This window comes from Lycorma delicatula, chromosome 6 (assembly GCF_047948215.1).
Source record: "Lycorma delicatula isolate Av1 chromosome 6, ASM4794821v1, whole genome shotgun sequence".
NCBI classification, from domain to species: Eukaryota; Metazoa; Arthropoda; class Insecta; order Hemiptera; family Fulgoridae; genus Lycorma; species Lycorma delicatula.
The window spans coordinates 26526500-26545375 of record NC_134460.1 but is presented as its reverse complement, the minus strand read 5'-3'; positions in this window follow the sequence as shown (position 1 = coordinate 26545375).

Sequence of the window (18876 nt, the reverse complement as noted above, 5' to 3'; positions counted from 1 at the left end):
GGTGTCTTGGTGAATTTTACAGAGCAGATTACAACAATGGCAAAGGAAGTTTATTGTGAATCTTTATGTTGCCTCCACAGAGGGATCCAGAACGTGATCTCATCCGGTGTGGTTTTGATTGATGACAATGCATGACCGCACCGTGCCAACATGATACAAGACTTCAAACAATTCAAGTGATGAGTTTTTGACCATCTACCGTATAGTCTAGACTAGCATGTAGCAATTTTCACCACTTTTGAGAATTGAAGACAACCATCAACATTACATAATTTCTGTAGCTTGAGTTTTAATTACCTGTTGTTTTAACTTATACGAAGAATCTGTACTCCTATATTCCAACCATCTCAATTTCTCCAATTATAACTTACTCACATATTGGGAGAACTTTATCAAAGTCTGGTAATTCATAAATTCTATCTAAAATATTGGTGTTGCTGTCACTGTAAGATTGTAAATTTTATAAAAAGATTTAAATAATTAAATCTTTTAATAAATAATATGTATAATAAATAGTATATAGAATGTCAGTTACTGACATTCAATATACTATTTATGACAAACACATACGGGTTTTCATAATCATACAACCCATGTATAAAATTGTTTATTTAATGACAAACTAATTTGCTTAGTTTCTTGTACCATTAAAGCAAATCATTTAAAAAAATGACTTCTTTCTTAACTATCTAATTAGTATGCATGACTTCATGAACAATTGCGAATTTCCGTGCATTGGGAACAAAATTTTGAAAAAATACACTACCTGGAATTTATTATTAACCAATTTAAGATACATATTTATAATAACACAGCAATTAACTGACAACCTATGCTAGTTGTAAACAAAAAACTGTTGCTTTTATGTATGAAAAATGTTTATACACAATAAATCAACAGATTACAATAGTTTACTACAATGCAAAACACATGAAGTGTTTACTAGAATAAAAACAAAGGAACGTAAAAGAAGTTCAATTTTTTAAGGTTTTATTCATTTCATAAGGTTAATTATTTTGTTTATGGGATTTCAGTAATATATACCCAAACAACATTGCGTGATTGAAGCATACAAAAAAATGAAAATAAGAAAAGAAAACAGTTTAAAAGAATTTGTTATAAGTTATCACATAAACAACAAACAAAACTATAGTTACTAGATTAGGATTTTATGCAAGATTTTAGTCCATTCAATAAAATCAACAAAATCATACAAAAATAAATAAAAATCATTCAAAATTTAACAAAATCATATTTCATTTAATTTAATTAATTTAAAACAAAAGTGAGTGGTTTGAAAATCATTACAACACAATTAAGTACATTTGTACACCAAAAAATTTAAAAGAAGATCATAAGTGAAACAAATAAATAATTATGAATAAAACTATAAATACTAACAAATTAATATCAATTATCATTTCTCATACATAATCATAGAAAAATGAAGTATGCTGTTCTATACGTCCTAACACTTTGCACTGGCCAAATGTTTCTAATAAAAGATATCTTTGCAATGATGTCAATGAAATTCAGAGTCAATTGGAGGAACTACTGGTAAACAAACATGAATTACATTGATATAGACTGCCAAAAGAGAAAATGTAATATATAAAGTATACTTGTAAAGTATATAAGTATTTGTGGTAATACAGACTGTAAATCTAACAAATTCACTACTTTAACAAACATAACAGCCAAAAAACAAATTTTAATTCAAAATAAATCTTTGTTTTATACATCTCTTTTATATGTTATCTAGCTGAATTAATACTGATTATCAGGTAGCAGGTTCTATAAAATTTAATTTTGCATAAGAATAATTCGAGTAATTGGTTTAAGATCGTTTATACAACAGCAGAGGACCACCTGCAAATATCTTAGAATTGAAAAAATTAAAGTAGAATAAAACGTTACTTTCATTAAAATGTATTAGATTCACTGCTATATTTATAGACATAGATAAATTTTTTTTATAAACCATCAATCTACTTGTTAATGATTATTCTCAAACTTAAAAACAATTTCACTGTTTTCACATCATTAATCACTCAACTTATTATAAAACACATCATTTTAAATTTGGTTACATTAATAAAATTATACCCAAGGTCTGTATTTGACAACAGTTAAAAAAATAGCTCATAAAAAATAACACAAATAGTGAACAAAATTAAGGATGTAAACATTGAATACAACTCTATTCTTGCATCTTCTTACATCTGCTTACTAAATGTGTTATTTAAATGATTATTCACATCATCACAGTAGTGAGCAGGTACACCATCACTGAGAATCAATATCTGTACTTTATCTATAAAAGTGGAATATCATCCAAGAGTGCAATCAGATTTGTTTGCAAAAAATCTCTATTGAGCTTGTAGGTAAGAAAAAAGGGCCTATGGTGTTATCACTAAGAAAACCAAACCACTCATTAAACAAATAATTGCAATGGAAGTGACTTGTAGCAATCTCATGGGGATATTATTCTGCCCAGGTACGAGTATTTTGATAATTTACAATACCATTTGTTGTAAAACAGAATTCAACAGTAATTAGAATATTGCCTAAAAAATTGGGATGATGTTAACATTTTCTAATTTACCAACAGAATTTCATTCGTTTATCAAAATCAGGTGGTAATAACTCTTGCATACTTGTTGTATGGAATGTGTGTAATTGTTGCTTCCATACCATTCACCACACACTTGATTGCAAAACATGAAAGCAATGTTTTGAACACCTTTGGTGTTTGAGGTGGGAGATATTTGTACTTCATGCAATATATCTTCTTTGTTGTTTGCATTTTTCACAACCAGTATCTAATCGTGGTTTAGGCATACCCGTTTCTCCAAAGCTAAAGATGTTAGCTTTTGGATTTTTGGATCAGCAGTTAGATTTGGACTGGGCAATATGGGGGGAAAGTAGAACTGACTTCACACAAAGGAAAGCAGCATTATAAAGTAGTTAAGATAAGGAATTGTCAGGCATCACTGAATTTCTTTTTTTTGTTTGCCAGTGGTACTTTGTAAAGCTTTGATCAACAGTTGTGAGAATCATGGTTGTGGTACATCTAGCATTTCAGCAGCAAATGATACATTTGAATCCTCAACTTCATTTACACAGTTACTTGTTTTTGTTATAAAGATGATGTTTCTAAGGCAGAGGTTATGTGGGTTCTCAATGTTGTACAAAATGATCAACAAATGTTGCGCCCGATCAACTTTAGTTCATTAGGTACAAAATTTAAGATTATGTTTCGTGATATTTGTATAGCTTCAAAATTCCAGCTTGGAATATTAATTGTCATTAGTCATGGCTTGCACTGTATTTAGATGACATTTTGCAAATACATTAGAATAATAATGACAAAATATTTTTCAGGTAAATGTTAATAATGTTTGTGTTCTATACAAAATATGGGTGTCTATTCTAGTTTTCTTATCTGTATTACCTTTAGTCACAGTGATTTTAGTTTCCTTTAAGTTGTAATCATACATATATTTTTTTGTTTAATTGGATTCTGAATTCTCAGCATTTTTACGCAAACTAAGTTATCAAATGTTGGTTTTTATTTACTTTGCAAAGCAATGTAGGCTATTTATTGTGAAAAATTTTTAACAATCCATTTAAAAAAAATTCATTTGGTTTTTTCTTATCTGTGTTTATTTTTAGTTACCATGATGTTCATTTTTATCTAAGAAACTTATTAAGTGTTGTTTTTGTTTGTACTTTCAATGTAATTTATCAAATAAATAGCCTAATTTGAAATGAATATTGTAAAAAAATCATTAAAAAATAAAGTTTAAAAATGAATGTAATTAAAAAAAGCTTGAGTTGTACAGCTCTGGGGATGGTGGAGGCTGTAAAAAACAAAATATCTATATATTTTGTGGAGTAACATAGCATAACATTACGAGAGTCAGGAAATTTTAACCAAATTGATAAGGAAAATTGAATCTAAAATTTCAGTGGGAACCCTGAACATTTCATTAAAGTGGTAAAGTTCCATGTCACAATATTCACATACGGGAACTTGAGAATCCCATATGTATGAGTAACAGAGAGATTCATCAGAACTTAATGGTTTTTTGTGCAGTTTTATATACAAAACTTATGGCCCTTTCTGTTTGATGGGAACAAAGTAACAACTGTGCATGTTATCTTGAGATGCTACAAGACTGGCTTTGACCACAAATAATGAAGGTCGAAAAATTCATTATAAGTAAGATGGGGGACTCGCCATATCAGCATGACTGTGTTCGTTGGTTTGTAAATGAAACATTGCATCAGAAGTGGATAGGCCACAAGTGAGATCTCAGACATTACCCCTTGTGTTATTTTCTTGTAGGGATATGTAAAACAAATTGTTTATGTTCCGCCATTGCCTACCGATTTGGATGAAATGAAAACCAGGATCATAGCTGCAGTAACTTCTGTAACAGAAGCCCTGTTAATTAAGGCTGAGTTCTACAAAGCATTGCAGAAGAGTTAAAACAATTAGTTCTAACATTAAGAGACATAGAACATTTATAACTTAGTATAATTTTATACATTTTTGAATATTATTAATCTCTCTTTTAATCAAAATATAATCATCTTATAGTTATAATACATTTCATTATGAAATATATATATATACACACTCAATTTTTTTTTCAAACCTCTGATAGTGGCTCTAAGTACATATGAAATAGGAGACAGGTCTCCAACAATTTTCGTTCGATTACGCTGCTCCCCCTGCCACAATCTCTGCTGGCTCCATTGCATCACTCTGAATTGAGCTACAGGCAATTGAACATGGCCGCTATGATCAATGCCCCTGCCAAATGTGAGTTGCGAAGTGTTATATGTTTTCTGCAAGCAGAAGGATATAGCGCTGCTGAAATCCATTGCAGAATGAGCATAGCATATGGTGAAAACTCAGGCAGTCGTGTAGGAAATTTAAATAAGGCAAGCAGATGTCCATGATGAAGGTGGACAAGGACACAAATCTGCAACAAACTGAGATTTATGATAAGTAAACATTTTGCAGATATTTCAAGGTCATCTCTGTACACAGTTGTAACTAACCTAGGATACTGGAAACTGTGTGCACGTTGGATCCCAAAAATGTTGAGTGACAATCACAAAACGCAGCGAACGGCGTCAGCCTTAAGGTTTCTCCCATGTTACGATAATTAGAGCAAGGAGTTTTTAAAGTCTTATCATTACTGCCGATGAGACTTGGATCCAGTATTACAATCCAGATCCCAAAGAACAGTCTAAGCAGTGGATGCACACTTCTTCAAACAAGCCAAAAAAGTTTAAACAGAGACTTAGCAAGAGGAAAACAATAGCTACATTCTTTTGGGGCCACAAAGGTGTCTTGGTGAATTTTACAGAGCAGATTACAACAATGGCAAAGGAAGTTTATTGTGAATCTTTATGTTGCCTCCACAGAGGGATCCAGAACGTGATCTCATCCGGTGTGGTTTTGATTGATGACAATGCATGACCGCACCGTGCCAACATGATACAAGACTTCAAACATTTCAAGTGACGATTTTTTGACCATCTACCGTATAGTCTAGACTAGCATGTAGCAATATTCACCACTTTTGAGAATTGAAGACAACCATCAACATTACAGAATTTCTGTAGCTTGAGTTTTAATTACCTGTTGTTTTAACTTATACGAAGAATCTGTACTCCTATATTCCAACCATCTCAATTTCTCCAATTATAACTTACTCACATATTGAGAGAACTGTATCAAAGTCTGGTAATTCATAAATTCTATCTAAAATATTGGTGTTGCTGTCACTGTAAGATTGTAAATTTTATAAAAAGATTTAAATAATTAAATCTTTTAATAAATAATATGTATAATAAATAGTATATAGAATGTCAGTTACTGACATTCAATATACTATTTATGACAAACACATACAGGTTTTCATAATCATACAACCCATGTATAAAATTGTTTATTTAATGACAAACTAATTTGCTTAGTTTCTTGTACCATTAAAGCAAATCATTTAAAAAAATGACTTCTTTCTTAACTATCTAATTAGTATGCATGACTTCATGAACAATTGCGAATTTCCGTGCATTGGGAACAAAATTTTGAAAAAATACACTACCTGGAATTTATTATTAACCAATTTAAGATACATATTTATAATAACACAGCAATTAACTGACAACCTATGCTAGTTGTAAACAAAAAACTGTTGCTTTTATGTAAGAAAAATGTTTATACACAATAAATCAACAGATTACAATAGTTTACTACAATGCAAAACACATGAAGTGTTTACTAGAATAAAAACAAAGGAACGTAAAAGAAGTTCAATTTTTTAAGGTTTTATTCATTTCATAAGGTCAATTATTTTGTTTATGGGATTTCAGTAATATATACCCAAACAACATTGCGTGATTGAAGCATACAAAAAAATGAAAATAAGAAAAGAAAACAGTTTAAAAGAATTTGTTATAAGTTATCACATAAACAACAAACAAAACTATAGTTACGAGATCAGGATTTTATGCAAGATTTTAGTCCATTCAATAAAATCAACAAAATCATACAAAAATAAATAAAAATCATTCAAAATTTAACAAAATCATATTTCATTTAATTTAATTAATTTAAAACAAAAGTGAGTGGTTTGAAAATCATTACAACACAATTAAGTACATTTGTACACCAAAAAATTTAAAAGAAGATCATAAGTGAAACAAATAAATAATTATGAATAAAACTATAAATACTAACAAATTAATATCAATTATCATTTCTCATACATAATCATAGAAAAATGAAGTATGCTGTTCTATACGTCCTAACACTTTGCACTGGCCAAATGTTTCTAATAAAAGATATCTTTGCAATGATGTCAATGAAATTCAGAGTCAATTGGAGGAACTACTGGTAAACAAACATGAATTACATTGATATAGACTGCCAAAAGAGAAAATGTAATATATAAAGTATACTTGTAAAGTATATAAGTATTTGTGGTAATACAGACTGTAAATCTAACAAATTCACTACTTTAACAAACATAACAGCCAAAAAACAAATTTTAATTCAAAATAAATCTTTGTTTTATACACCTCTTTTACATGTTATCTAGCTGAATTAATACTGATTATCAGGTAGCAGGTTCTATAAAATTTAATTTTGCATAAGAATAATTCGAGTAATTGGTTTAAGATCGTTTATACACCAGCAGAGGACCACCTGCAAATATCATAGAACTGAAAAAAACAAAGTAGAATAAAACGTTACTTTCATTAAAATTTATTAGATTCACTGCTATATTTATAGACATAGATAATTTTTTTTTATAAACCATCAATCTACTTGTTAATGATTATTCTCAAACTTAAAAACAATTTCACTGTTTTCACATCATTAATCACTCAACTTATTATAAAACACATCATTTTAAATTTGGTTACATTAATAAAATTATACCCAAGGTCTGTATTTGACAACAGTTAAAAAAATAGCTCATAAAAAATAACACAAATAGTGAACAAAATTAAGGATGTAAACATTGAATACAACTCTATTCTTGCATCTTCTTACATCTGCTTACTAAATGTGTTATTTAAATGGTTATTCACATCATCACAGTAGTGAGCAGGTACACCATCACTGAGAAACAATATCTGTACTTTATCTATAAAAGTGGAATATCTTCCAAGAGTGCAATCAGATTTGTTTGCAAAAAATCTCTAAGGAGCTTGTAGGTAAGAAAAAAGGGCCTATGGTGTTATCACTAAGAAAACCGCACCACTCATTAAACAAATAATTGCAATGGAAGTGACTTGTAGCAATCTCATGGGGATATTATTCTGCCCAGGTACGAGTATTTTGATAATTTACAATACCATTTGTTGTAAAACAGAATTCAACAGTAATTAGAATATTGCCTAAAAAATTGGGATGATGTTAACATTTTCTAATTTACCAACAGAATTTCATTCGTTTATCAAAATCAGGTGGTAATAACTCTTGCATACTTGTTGTATGGAATGTGTGTAATTGTTGCTTCCATACGATTCACCACACACTTGATTGCAAAACATGAAAGCAATGTTTTGAACACCTTTGGTGTTTGAGGTGGGAGATATTTGTACTTCATGCAATATATCTTCTTCGTTGTTTGCATTTTTCACAACCAGTATCTAATCGTGTTTTAGGCATACCTGTTTCTCCAAAGCTAAAGATGTTAGCTTTTGGATTTTTGGATCAGCAGTTAGATTTGGACTGGGCAATATGGGGGGAAAGTAAAACGGACTTCACACAAAGGAAAGCAGCATTATAAAGTAGTTAAGATAAGGAATTGTCAGGCATCACTGAATTTCTTTTTTTTGTTTGCCAGTGGTATTTTGTAAAGCTTTGATCAACAGTTGTGAGAATCATGGTTGTGGACCATCTAGCATTTCAGCAGCAAATGATACATTTGAATCCTCAACTTCATTTACACAGTTACTTGTTTTTGTTATAAAGATGATGTTTCTAAGGCAGAGGTTATGTGGGTTCTCAATGTTGTACAAAATGATCAACAAATGTTGCGCCCGATCAACTTTAGTTCATTAGGTACAAAATTTAAGATTATGTTTCGTGATATTTGTATAGCTTCAAAATTCCAGCTTGGAATATTAATTGTCATTAGTCATGGCTTGCACTGTATTTAGATGACATTTTGCAAATACATTAGAATAATAATGACAAAATATTTTTCAGGTAAATGTTAATAATGTTTGTGTTCTATACAAAATATGGGTGTCTATTCTAGTTTTCTTATCTGTATTACCTTTAGTCACAGTGATTTTAGTTTCCTTTAAGTTGTAATCATACATATATTTTTTTGTTTAATTGGATTCTGAATTCTCAGCATTTTTACGCAAACTAAGTTATCAAATGTTGGTTTTTATTTACTTTGCAAAGCAATGTAGGCTATTTATTGTGAAAATATTTAGCAATCTATTTAAAAAAAATTCATTTGGTTTTTTCTTATCTGTGTTTATTTTTAGTTACCATGATGTTCATTTTTATCTAAGAAACTTATTAAGTGTTGTTTTTGTTTCCAACCATCTCAATTTCTCCAATTATAACTTACTCACATATTGGGAGAACTTTATCAAAGTCTGGTAATTCATAAATTCTATCTAAAATATTGGTGTTGCTGTCACTGTAAGATTGTAAATTTTATAAAAAGATTTAAATAATTAAATCTTTTAATAAATAATATGTATAATAAATAGTATATAGAATGTCAGTTACTGACATTCAATATACTATTTATGACAAACACATACAGGTTTTCATAATCATACAACTCACGTATAAAATTGTTTATTTAATGACAAACTAATTTGCTTAGTTTCTTGTACCATTAAAGCAAATCATTTAAAAAAATGACTTCTTTCTTAACTATCTAATTAGTATGCATGGCTTCATGAACAATTGCGAATTTCCCTGCATTGGGAACAAAATTTTGAAAAAATACACTACCTGGAATTTATTATTAACCAATTTAAGATACATATTTATAATAACACAGCAATTAACTGACAACCTATGCTAGTTGTAAACAAAAAACTGTTGCTTTTATTTAAGAAAAATGTTTATACACAATAAATCAACAGATTACAATAGTTTACTACAATGCAAAACACATGAAGTGTTTACTAGAATAAAAACAAAGGAACGTAAAAGAAGTTCAATTTTTTAAGGTTTTATTCATTTCATAAGGTTAATTATTTTGTTTATGTGATTTCAGTAATATATACCCAAACAACATTGCGTGATTGAAGCATATAAAAAAATGAAAATAAGAAAAGAAAAACAGTTTAAAAGAATTTGTTATAAGTTACCACATAAAAAACAAACAAAACTATAGTTACGAGATTAGGATTTTATGCAAGATTTTAGTCCATTCAATAAAATCAACAAAATCATACAAAAATAAATAAAAATCATTCAAAATTTAACAAAATCATACTTCATTTAATTTAATTAATTTAAAACAAAAGTGAGTAGTTTATAAATCATTACAACACAATTAAGTACATTTGTACACCAAAAAATTTAAAAGAAGATCATAAGTGAAACAAATAAATAATTATGAATAAAACTATAAATACTAACAAATTAATATCAATTATCATTTCTCATACATAATCATAGAAAAATGAAGTATGCTGTTCTATACGTCCTAACACTTTGCACTGGCCAAATGTTTCTAATAAAAGATATCTTTGCAATGACGTCAATGAAATTCAGAGTCAATTGGAGGAACTACTGGTAAACAAACATGAATTACATTGATATAGACTGCCAAAAGAGAAAATGTAATATATAAAGTATACTTGTAAAGTATATAAGTATTTGTGGTAATACAGACTGTAAATCTAACAAATTCACTACTTTAACAAACATAACAGCCAAAAAACAAATTTTAATTCAAAATAAATCTTTGTTTTATACATCTCTTTTATATGTTATCTAGCTGAATTAATACTGATTATCAGGTAGCAGGTTCTATAAAATTTAATTTTGCATAAGAATAATTCGAGTAATTGGTTTAAGATCGTTTATACAACAGCAGAGGACCACCTGCAAATATCTTAGAATTGAAAAAATTAAAGTAGAATAAAACGTTACTTTCATTAAAATGTATTAGATTCACTGCTATATTTATAGACATAGATAAATTTTTTTTATAAACCATCAATCTACTTGTTAATGATTATTCTCAAACTTAAAAACAATTTCACTGTTTTCACATCATTAATCACTCAACTTATTATAAAACACATCATTTTAAATTTGGTTACATTAATAAAATTATACCCAAGGTCTGTATTTGACAACAGTTAAAAAAATAGCTCATAAAAAATAACACAAATAGTGAACAAAATTAAGGATGTAAACATTGAATACAACTCTATTCTTGCATCTTCTTACATCTGCTTACTAAATGTGTTATTTAAATGATTATTCACATCATCACAGTAGTGAGCAGGTACACCATCACTGAGAAACAATATCTGTACTTTATCTATAAAAGTGGAATATCATCCAAGAGTGCAATCAGATTTGTTTGCAAAAAATCTCTATTGAGCTTGTAGGTAAGAAAAAAGGGCCTATGGTGTTATCACTAAGAAAACCAAACCACTCATTAAACAAATAATTGCAATGGAAGTGACTTGTAGCAATCTCATGGGGATATTATTCTGCCCAGGTACGAGTATTTTGATAATTTACAATACCATTTGTTGTAAAACAGAATTCAACAGTAATTAGAATATTGCCTAAAAAATTGGGATGATGTTAACATTTTCTAATTTACCAACAGAATTTCATTCGTTTATCAAAATCAGGTGGTAATAACTCTTGCATACTTGTTGTATGGAATGTGTGTAATTGTTGCTTCCATACCATTCACCACACACTTGATTGCAAAACATGAAAGCAATGTTTTGAACACCTTTGGTGTTTGAGGTGGGAGATATTTGTACTTCATGCAATATATCTTCTTTGTTGTTTGCATTTTTCACAACCAGTATCTAATCGTGGTTTAGGCATACCCGTTTCTCCAAAGCTAAAGATGTTAGCTTTTGGATTTTTGGATCAGCAGTTAGATTTGGACTGGGCAATATGGGGGGAAAGTAGAACTGACTTCACACAAAGGAAAGCAGCATTATAAAGTAGTTAAGATAAGGAATTGTCAGGCATCACTGAATTTCTTTTTTTTGTTTGCCAGTGGTACTTTGTAAAGCTTTGATCAACAGTTGTGAGAATCATGGTTGTGGTACATCTAGCATTTCAGCAGCAAATGATACATTTGAATCCTCAACTTCATTTACACAGTTACTTGTTTTTGTTATAAAGATGATGTTTCTAAGGCAGAGGTTATGTGGGTTCTCAATGTTGTACAAAATGATCAACAAATGTTGCGCCCGATCAACTTTAGTTCATTAGGTACAAAATTTAAGATTATGTTTCGTGATATTTGTATAGCTTCAAAATTCCAGCTTGGAATATTAATTGTCATTAGTCATGGCTTGCACTGTATTTAGATGACATTTTGCAAATACATTAGAATAATAATGACAAAATATTTTTCAGGTAAATGTTAATAATGTTTGTGTTCTATACAAAATATGGGTGTCTATTCTAGTTTTCTTATCTGTATTACCTTTAGTCACAGTGATTTTAGTTTCCTTTAAGTTGTAATCATACATATATTTTTTTGTTTAATTGGATTCTGAATTCTCAGCATTTTTACGCAAACTAAGTTATCAAATGTTGGTTTTTATTTACTTTGCAAAGCAATGTAGGCTATTTATTGTGAAAAATTTTTAGCAATCCATTTAAAAAAAATTCATTTGGTTTTTTCTTATCTGTGTTTATTTTTAGTTACCATGATGTTCATTTTTATCTAAGAAACTTATTAAGTGTTGTTTTTGTTTGTACTTTCAATGTAATTTATCAAATAAATAGCCTAATTTGAAATGAATATTGTAAAAAAATCATTAAAAAATAAAGTTTAAAAATGAATGTAATTAAAAAAAGCTTGAGTTGTACAGCTCTGGGGATGGTGGAGGCTGTAAAAAACAAAATATCTATATATTTTGTGGAGTAACATAGCATAACATTACGAGAGTCAGGAAATTTTAACCAAATTGATAAGGAAAATTGAATCTAAAATTTCAGTGGGAACCCTGAACATTTCATTAAAGTGGTAAAGTTCCATGTCACAATATTCACATACGGGAACTTGAGAATCCCATATGTATGAGTAACAGAGAGATTCATCAGAACTTAATGGTTTTTTGTGCAGTTTTATATACAAAACTTATGGCCCTTTCTGTTTGATGGGAACAAAGTAACAACTGTGCATGTTATCTTGAGATGCTACAAGACTGGCTTTGACCACAAATAATGAAGGTCGAAAAATTCATTATAAGTAAGATGGGGGACTCGCCATATCAGCATGACTGTGTTCGTTGGTTTGTAAATGAAACATTGCATCAGAAGTGGATAGGCCACAAGTGAGATCTCAGACATTACCCCTTGTGTTATTTTCTTGTAGGGATATGTAAAACAAATTGTTTATGTTCCGCCATTGCCTACCGATTTGGATGAAATGAAAACCAGGATCATAGCTGCAGTAACTTCTGTAACAGAAGCCCTGTTAATTAAGGCTGAGTTCTACAAAGCATTGCAGAAGAGTTAAAACAATTAGTTCTAACATTAAGAGACATAGAACATTTATAACTTAGTATAATTTTATACATTTTTGAATATTATTAATCTCTCTTTTAATCAAAATATAATCATCTTATAGTTATAATACATTTCATTATGAAATATATATATATACACACTCAATTTTTTTTTCAAACCTCTGATAGTGGCTCTAAGTACATATGAAATAGGAGACAGGTCTCCAACAATTTTCGTTCGATTACGCTGCTCCCCCTGCCACAATCTCTGCTGGCTCCATTGCATCACTCTGAATTGAGCTACAGGCAATTGAACATGGCCGCTATGATCAATGCCCCTGCCAAATGTGAGTTGCGAAGTGTTATATGTTTTCTGCAAGCAGAAGGATATAGCGCTGCTGAAATCCATTGCAGAATGAGCATAGCATATGGTGAAAACTCAGGCAGTCGTGTAGGAAATTTAAATAAGGCAAGCAGATGTCCATGATGAAGGTGGACAAGGACACAAATCTGCAACAAACTGAGATTTATGATAAGTAAACATTTTGCAGATATTTCAAGGTCATCTCTGTACACAGTTGTAACTAACCTAGGATACTGGAAACTGTGTGCACGTTGGATCCCAAAAATGTTGAGTGACAATCACAAAACGCAGCGAACGGCGTCAGCCTTAAGGTTTCTCCCATGTTACGATAATTAGAGCAAGGAGTTTTTAAAGTCTTATCATTACTGCCGATGAGACTTGGATCCAGTATTACAATCCAGATCCCAAAGAACAGTCTAAGCAGTGGATGCACACTTCTTCAAACAAGCCAAAAAAGTTTAAACAGAGACTTAGCAAGAGGAAAACAATAGCTACATTCTTTTGGGGCCACAAAGGTGTCTTGGTGAATTTTACAGAGCAGATTACAACAATGGCAAAGGAAGTTTATTGTGAATCTTTATGTTGCCTCCACAGAGGGATCCAGAACGTGATCTCATCCGGTGTGGTTTTGATTGATGACAATGCATGACCGCACCGTGCCAACATGATACAAGACTTCAAACATTTCAAGTGACGATTTTTTGACCATCTACCGTATAGTCTAGACTAGCATGTAGCAATATTCACCACTTTTGAGAATTGAAGACAACCATCAACATTACAGAATTTCTGTAGCTTGAGTTTTAATTACCTGTTGTTTTAACTTATACGAAGAATCTGTACTCCTATATTCCAACCATCTCAATTTCTCCAATTATAACTTACTCACATATTGAGAGAACTGTATCAAAGTCTGGTAATTCATAAATTCTATCTAAAATATTGGTGTTGCTGTCACTGTAAGATTGTAAATTTTATAAAAAGATTTAAATAATTAAATCTTTTAATAAATAATATGTATAATAAATAGTATATAGAATGTCAGTTACTGACATTCAATATACTATTTATGACAAACACATACAGGTTTTCATAATCATACAACCCATGTATAAAATTGTTTATTTAATGACAAACTAATTTGCTTAGTTTCTTGTACCATTAAAGCAAATCATTTAAAAAAATGACTTCTTTCTTAACTATCTAATTAGTATGCATGACTTCATGAACAATTGCGAATTTCCGTGCATTGGGAACAAAATTTTGAAAAAATACACTACCTGGAATTTATTATTAACCAATTTAAGATACATATTTATAATAACACAGCAATTAACTGACAACCTATGCTAGTTGTAAACAAAAAACTGTTGCTTTTATGTAAGAAAAATGTTTATACACAATAAATCAACAGATTACAATAGTTTACTACAATGCAAAACACATGAAGTGTTTACTAGAATAAAAACAAAGGAACGTAAAAGAAGTTCAATTTTTTAAGGTTTTATTCATTTCATAAGGTCAATTATTTTGTTTATGGGATTTCAGTAATATATACCCAAACAACATTGCGTGATTGAAGCATACAAAAAAATGAAAATAAGAAAAGAAAACAGTTTAAAAGAATTTGTTATAAGTTATCACATAAACAACAAACAAAACTATAGTTACGAGATCAGGATTTTATGCAAGATTTTAGTCCATTCAATAAAATCAACAAAATCATACAAAAATAAATAAAAATCATTCAAAATTTAACAAAATCATATTTCATTTAATTTAATTAATTTAAAACAAAAGTGAGTGGTTTGAAAATCATTACAACACAATTAAGTACATTTGTACACCAAAAAATTTAAAAGAAGATCATAAGTGAAACAAATAAATAATTATGAATAAAACTATAAATACTAACAAATTAATATCAATTATCATTTCTCATACATAATCATAGAAAAATGAAGTATGCTGTTCTATACGTCCTAACACTTTGCACTGGCCAAATGTTTCTAATAAAAGATATCTTTGCAATGATGTCAATGAAATTCAGAGTCAATTGGAGGAACTACTGGTAAACAAACATGAATTACATTGATATAGACTGCCAAAAGAGAAAATGTAATATATAAAGTATACTTGTAAAGTATATAAGTATTTGTGGTAATACAGACTGTAAATCTAACAAATTCACTACTTTAACAAACATAACAGCCAAAAAACAAATTTTAATTCAAAATAAATCTTTGTTTTATACATCTCTTTTATATGTTATCTAGCTGAATTAATACTGATTATCAGGTAGCAGGTTCTATAAAATTTAATTTTGCATAAGAATAATTCGAGTAATTGGTTTAAGATCGTTTATACAACAGCAGAGGACCACCTGCAAATATCTTAGAATTGAAAAAATTAAAGTAGAATAAAACGTTACTTTCATTAAAATGTATTAGATTCACTGCTATATTTATAGACATAGATAAATTTTTTTTATAAACCATCAATCTACTTGTTAATGATTATTCTCAAACTTAAAAACAATTTCACTGTTTTCACATCATTAATCACTCAACTTATTATAAAACACATCATTTTAAATTTGGTTACATTAATAAAATTATACCCAAGGTCTGTATTTGACAACAGTTAAAAAAATAGCTCATAAAAAATAACACAAATAGTGAACAAAATTAAGGATGTAAACATTGAATACAACTCTATTCTTGCATCTTCTTACATCTGCTTACTAAATGTGTTATTTAAATGATTATTCACATCATCACAGTAGTGAGCAGGTACACCATCACTGAGAAACAATATCTGTACTTTATCTATAAAAGTGGAATATCTTCCAAGAGTGCAATCAGATTTGTTTGCAAAAAATCTCTAAGGAGCTTGTAGGTAAGAAAAAAGGGCCTATGGTGTTATCACTAAGAAAACCGCACCACTCATTAAACAAATAATTGCAATGGAAGTGACTTGTAGCAATCTCATGGGGATATTATTCTGCCCAGGTACGAGTATTTTGATAATTTACAATACCATTTGTTGTAAAACAGAATTCAACAGTAATTAGAATATTGCCTAAAAAATTGGGATGATGTTAACATTTTCTAATTTACCAACAGAATTTCATTCGTTTATCAAAATCAGGTGGTAATAACTCTTGCATACTTGTTGTATGGAATGTGTGTAATTGTTGCTTCCATACGATTCACCACACACTTGATTGCAAAACATGAAAGCAATGTTTTGAACACCTTTGGTGTTTGAGGTGGGAGATATTTGTACTTCATGCAATATATCTTCTTCGTTGTTTGCATTTTTCACAACCAGTATCTAATCGTGTTTTAGGCATACCTGTTTCTCCAAAGCTAAAGATGTTAGCTTTTGGATTTTTGGATCAGCAGTTAGATTTGGACTGGGCAATATGGGGGGAAAGTAAAACGGACTTCACACAAAGGAAAGCAGCATTATAAAGTAGTTAAGATAAGGAATTGTCAGGCATCACTGAATTTCTTTTTTTTGTTTGCCAGTGGTATTTTGTAAAGCTTTGATCAACAGTTGTGAGAATCATGGTTGTGGACCATCTAGCATTTCAGCAGCAAATGATACATTTGAATCCTCAACTTCATTTACACAGTTACTTGTTTTTGTTATAAAGATGATGTTTCTAAGGCAGAGGTTATGTGGGTTCTCAATGTTGTACAAAATGATCAACAAATGTTGCGCCCGATCAACTTTAGTTCATTAGGTACAAAATTTAAGATTATGTTTCGTGATATTTGTATAGCTTCAAAATTCCAGCTTGGAATATTAATTGTCATTAGTCATGGCTTGCACTGTATTTAGATGACATTTTGCAAATACATTAGAATAATAATGACAAAATATTTTTCAGGTAAATGTTAATAATGTTTGTGTTCTATACAAAATATGGGTGTCTATTCTAGTTTTCTTATCTGTATTACCTTTAGTCACAGTGATTTTAGTTTCCTTTAAGTTGTAATCATACATATATTTTTTTGTTTAATTGGATTCTGAATTCTCAGCATTTTTACGCAAACTAAGTTATCAAATGTTGGTTTTTATTTACTTTGCAAAGCAATGTAGGCTATTTATTGTGAAAATATTTAGCAATCTATTTAAAAAAAATTCATTTGGTTTTTTCTTATCTGTGTTTATTTTTAGTTACCATGATGTTCATTTTTATCTAAGAAACTTATTAAGTGTTGTTTTTGTTTCCAACCATCTCAATTTCTCCAATTATAACTTACTCACATATTGGGAGAACTTTATCAAAGTCTGGTAATTCATAAATTCTATCTAAAATATTGGTGTTGCTGTCACTGTAAGATTGTAAATTTTATAAAAAGATTTAAATAATTAAATCTTTTAATAAATAATTTGTATAATAAATAGTATATAGAATGTCAGTTACTGACATTCAATATACTATTTATGACAAACACATACAGGTTTTCATAATCATACAACTCACGTATAAAATTGTTTATTTAATGACAAACTAATTTGCTTAGTTTCTTGTACCATTAAAGCAAATCATTTAAAAAAATGACTTCTTTCTTAACTATCTAATTAGTATGCATGGCTTCATGAACAATTGCGAATTTCCCTGCATTGGGAACAAAATTTTGAAAAAATACACTACCTGGAATTTATTATTAACCAATTTAAGATACATATTTATAATAACACAGCAATTAACTGACAACCTATGCTAGTTGTAAACAAAAAACTGTTGCTTTTATTTAAGAAAAATGTTTATACACAATAAATCAACAGATTACAATAGTTTACTACAATGCAAAACACATGAAGTGTTTACTAGAATAAAAACAAAGGAACGTAAAAGAAGTTCAATTTTTTAAGGTTTTATTCATTTCATAAGGTTAATTATTTTGTTTATGTGATTTCAGTAATATATACCCAAACAACATTGCGTGATTGAAGCATATAAAAAAATGAAAATAAGAAAAGAAAAACAGTTTAAAAGAATTTGTTATAAGTTACCACATAAAAAACAAACAAAACTATAGTTACGAGATTAGGATTTTATGCAAGATTTTAGTCCATTCAATAAAATCAACAAAATCATACAAAAATAAATAAAAATCATTCAAAATTTAACAAAATCATACTTCATTTAATTTAATTAATTTAAAACAAAAGTGAGTAGTTTATAAATCATTACAACACAATTAAGTACATTTGTACACCAAAAAATTTAAAAGAAGATCATAAGTGAAACAAATAAA